Raw genomic sequence first — 5376 nt, forward strand, 5'->3', positions numbered from 1 at the left:
TCTGCTGCGCGCCAGTCCAGTTGTTTGCTGCCAAGTCTAATAAAGTTGTCAGGACTTTTTCTCGTTTTGCGCTTTGTTAGACGTTGCATGCCACAATTATCACTGTGGCAAGGTAAGCATTGGTTATTGTTATTGCTGTTTTCCTTGTGATGTGGCACAAACCGGCAAATGTGTGTATGTGTGGGTGCTTAAGCTTTGCATTGTTACTCGCAGCGTGGCGTGCAACAATCAAAAACTGTTAGAAAAACGAAAATGGTAATTCTAGCAAGAACAGCGTGAGCTTAGAGTAGTTGGCATCCAAATTAAATGTGTGTGTGTACACGTCGAAATGTGTATGTCTCTTTTGCGTGCTGAAAGCGTTGCTGCTAACGGCAAAATATTAATGAAATTAAAATGAATCGCCTTGGAAATTATTTAGTTTATTTTTTAAATACACACTACACCCAGTGCAGCTCTCGTTAACTTAAACACTCTACACGTGCCATTATTTTGTAGATTTACGTTCATTCAAGCCACCAACGAACAGATTATAGGATTTTTTACGGTTTTGCTCAAAGAGTCTTAAGGGGCTACAACGCTATAAGTAATGAAGTTCAGGGACACTCCTAGTGTAACAGCCTAAAAAACGTCGATTTTTGTGAAGGTAAAAACGTAACCTACTACATCAATTGTTTTGAAAATTTCAATGTATATTTATACAAATCTCGAAAATACACAGTGAAAAAAAATTTGATATGTGTTTAGTTATACAAGATCTCCGACGGCGCTAAAAAAGGTCCTTCACTGCTGCATTGATTCCGGCCTTCTATGTGGATGAAACCTAAAAATAAACAAGTAAGGAAGGGCTAAGTTCGGATGTAACCGAACATTTTATACTCTCGCAAAGTCAAATGGTATACTCATTTGAGATTTCTTTGTGGATTGACTGATATTTTCGGTAGAAGGTCAACTATAGGCACTGGGGTCCACATGTTTAGTACTTAGGGGTTTGAACAGTTTTGGTTCGATTAAGACAATTTTTGGCCGCAAGGTGGCATACTTTAATTGCATTATTCACGCAAAGTTTTACCCAGATATAATCATTGTTACCTGATTTGCATAGTGGAAAGTGAAAGAATCAGATGGAATTGAAAATGGTGTTACATGGGAAGTAAGCGTGGTTGTAGTCCGATTTCGCCCATTTTCGCACTATGACGTAGAAACATGAAAAGAACGTTATGCACCGAATTTGGTTGAAATCGGTTAAGCAGATCTCAAGATATGGGTTTTCACTTAAAAGTGGGCTGTGCCACGCCCACTGACTAATTTTGAACGCGGTTCCTATAAAGCCAATTTATACCATCTCAGAGATAAAATTTAATGTCTCTGGCGTGTTTAGTGCTTGATTTATCGCGCTTTTAGTAGTTTTTAACAGTACCGTTATATGGGGAGTGGGCGGAGTTGTCATCCGATTTCAACTATTTTCACACCGTCAATAGAAGTGCTAAAAACATTTGCTTCAAGTGAATTTTGTTATTATAGCATTAGCGGTTTAGGAGATATGCACATTAAACCTATTAGAGGCGGGACCACGCCCACTTTTTATAAAAAAGTTCTAACTGCAGATGCCCCTCCCTAATGTGATCCTGTGTACCAAATAACAGTCTTGTAGCTTATTGCGGAGCTTAGTTATGGCAAGTTATTTGTTTTTGATTAATGGCGTTTTGTGGGCGTGGCAGTGGTCCGATTACTCCCATCTGCAATACCAACCGTCTAACGGTACCAAGAAACATGTTTACCAAGTTTCATAAAGATATCTCAATTTTTACTCAAGTTAGAGCTTGCACGGACGGACGGACGGACGGACGGACGGACAGACAGTCACCCGGATTTCAACTCGTCTCTTCATCCTGATCATTTATATATATATAACCCTATATCTAACTCGATTAGTTTTAGGTGATACAAACAACCGTTAGGTGAACAAAACTATTATACTCTGTAGCAACAGGTTGCGAGAGTATAAAAATTCTCAGCGAACACCAATTGGACATCTTATTACAATAGATGAATATAGGTAATGATCGAAGGACTAGTAAAATTTTCATTTTGAACAAAATGCTTTATTTCCAAAAAAGAGAATCGATTTTTGTGAGAAAATTTACACTTCAGTGTGACTTAAAAAATCGAAATTATTATCATAAATAATCTTACCCCATCGATCAGATATCTGAGAAGGTCCAACGGTTTCAGAGAAATTTTTCTCACCGACCAGCGCGTTTAAAGTTTTGAGAAATTTTCAAATGTACATTCGACATATAAGCAAAAAACATTGATTTTTTGAAATACACGTATGTAGATAACCTCTTAATATGAGGCAAACCTCAAATTGGGGTTACCTTAGTATGATATCTTAGTAAAGTTCGGAGAGGACATTCCCCTAATACCTACATTCCGAATATAGAAATCTACATCCCGTTAAGTTCTTGACTTCAGTTAATCCAATTTGGTTTTTAAATTTAAATTCAATTCGATTGAGTGCTGTGCAGTCATTATCTTTAAGTAACATTCACTTTAAGATAAGTATAAAAAAAAATTACAAGATTCATTATTGCTAAACAAACTAAAGCTTTAAAAGCACTAGATTATCAAAATATTTAAGCGAATCAATAGCAGCAGAAACCATTTCAAAGACCACACATGATGATTCCGAACAGACCTGTTAACGGTATTTTTTACTCTCGCAATGCTAGGATTTTTTGGCATAGTCGTGTGTGGAATGTGTGTCAATGCCATTTTTATTATCCCGTTTTTGAGGTGCCATCTGCAAGCACGGAAGCAAATAACTGAACAGGCAGACACACATATACAAACATACATAGAGACAGCATGAATTCGAGCTCAGGTGTGGGCGTTGCTTTTGAAAAGCTGGAAAAATATTGCGATACAGAGATAAATGTAACAAAGCCAATCGAAAATATGCATTCGTATGCGCATATAAATGGCTGATAACCAGTGTACATGCATGTAGATATGTATCTTAATTAGGATTGCTCTGGCTCATGAGCGCAGCCTTTGATCTTACTTCTTTTTGTTAATTTTTTGTTAAATTTTTTTGTGTACTTAAAACACTAAAACTGCGGCACTAACAAATAAATATTTTAATTAGTGAAAGTAATGCGATAAAATAAGTCGAATTCTTCAATTTTATTTTAATAAATGCTGCCTTTGTATGTGAATGTTGCAAGTTGCAAGCAATCAGAGCTTATTGAAAACTAATAAGCCCAAAAAGCGGAACGAAACATTGGTCTGAAATCAAAAATAGTGAACTGCAGAAAATGGTCATCTGCAATCAGTAGCAGCGTTCAAGGCGCCACAGCCAGCTGCACAACAGGATAACTAACGCCGTTGCTGTGCTGCGCTGCCGCCACCATTATGAAGCGAGACAAAACGGAAACAGAACACACGTGCTCGACACGAGATAGCCAAGTTGTTTACAAAATTTTGCTGTTATGCTGCAACAAAGCAACACCGAGAGCGTAGGTGGACCGGCAAGAGCGCCAATGAGAGCACAAAAACTCTTGCAACAAATCGAAAAACATTTCAAACATATCTTACTGGGCCTTGCTGTGACAGCAAGAACATAAACATAAGTATGTACTATTTGAGACTGTAAGTTTTCTGCAAACCCTTTTTTGATCACACTCTCCGCTCTGCTGTCGCATAATTATTCTGCATGCTGCTTTAACATTGAGTTGTAAAATGATTGCAAACTTGCAGCAGTCGTTTTCCACGCCCCGCAGCGGCCTGGCTGTTCCAAGCATGAAATTAATTGTTAACATGGGAATGTGCAGTGCTGCACTTAAGCAAGGTCAGCCAAATTCCTCTGGTTAACTGTGCTGATTGTATCATACAAAGACATTTGTCAGCGGTTTGTGTCAAGTTTACACCACTGTACTTGCATCATATACAAGTACACTTAAAACAAATAGTAAATTAAATATTAAAATATAAGCGCACGATTTAAAAAAAAATATGCACATTGCTGAGAATTTTCGTCAAAAACGCTGCATAAGCATGCTTAATAAGTGTATTATACGTATATACAAGTATAACACTAGGATGTGTCTGCACTTTCAAAAACCTCGAGCGACATAACTTGAAAATATATTCGTTTTCCATATTAAATAACCTTAATTCAACTGGAAAATTGTATATTAAACAACGTGGCTAAAAAGAACAAGTAAAACTTTTTTGTTAAATGCAAACCGTTGGCCGGTTACGTTTTCTGATTTAGTTACAAATATGGTTGCTGTAAGAAAAGTACCCTTGAAGGTTATTATAGCTACGGTACAGCCGAAGTGAATGTTCTTTCTTCGTTTTCTGGATGATCTAAAAAAACAATAACAGCAAGTGTTTTATAATCTTCAAAAAAACATGAATCCAAAATGTATGTGTTTTCTATCATACATGGAAATCGTTCGTATATCTAGTCTTAAAATATTCTAGAATCTAGTACTTCATATGGTTTCGATAATAATTGGAACTCCGATGTTTCTTAACCAAGTTCAATTATTAGAGAGAGTGAGAGAGTTAAAACGTCAATAATAAAATTTATTTTTGAATTCATTATCAAAATAACCAAGATCAAACCTTTCATATAATGCCTTGATCGGTGTAGAAATGTTGTGTGGGAGATAAAGAGTACGATTAAGCGGAGCCAATACAAATAATTCAAATAAAACGAGATTTAAGCAGTAAGTAAGAAATTCTCCAAAATAAAAGGCGAAGCAGTGAGCAATGAAAATTAGAAATTAAACCAGTTGGCCGAAATGGCGAATTACCACAAAAAAAGCGAATGCACGTGGTTAAGCGTTCGCTACACACTCCCCCACCAACGGCGTTGCAGTGTCTTTCCAGTCCAGCGGTGCGGATTTGACAGAGATGACAACAACACTGAGTCGGCAAACAAAACGACAAGCGATTACACTCACACACAAACATGCACATGCACTCTCACATATTGGCATTGATATTTGCAGTAATATCAGAGCAAATACAAATGAATGTTTTCTTGGCAGAGAAACAACGGAATTGGCTGCGGCAATGGGATGAACCAAACGAAATGCCGCAATCGGAGCGACGATAAGATAGCGTTGGCTGCGCGATAACAAAAGCAGCGCTTAGGCGAAGTAACGAAATGACGTCGGCGTCGCAGTGCCGCAGTGCAGCAGCGCGACTGTGAGAATGGAACAAGAATCCCAGCAGCTGAGCACCCACTCCACCGCACGAGCATCGCGCTGCCATCGGCATCCAGCAACACGAACGTACAACGGCAGAGACAGTCGAGCGCCACGCCAGTTAATTGGACGTATAAAAGCAACAGCCCGTGCATGT

This window comes from Bactrocera oleae, chromosome 2 (genome assembly GCF_042242935.1).
Source record: "Bactrocera oleae isolate idBacOlea1 chromosome 2, idBacOlea1, whole genome shotgun sequence".
NCBI classification, from domain to species: Eukaryota; Metazoa; Arthropoda; class Insecta; order Diptera; family Tephritidae; genus Bactrocera; species Bactrocera oleae.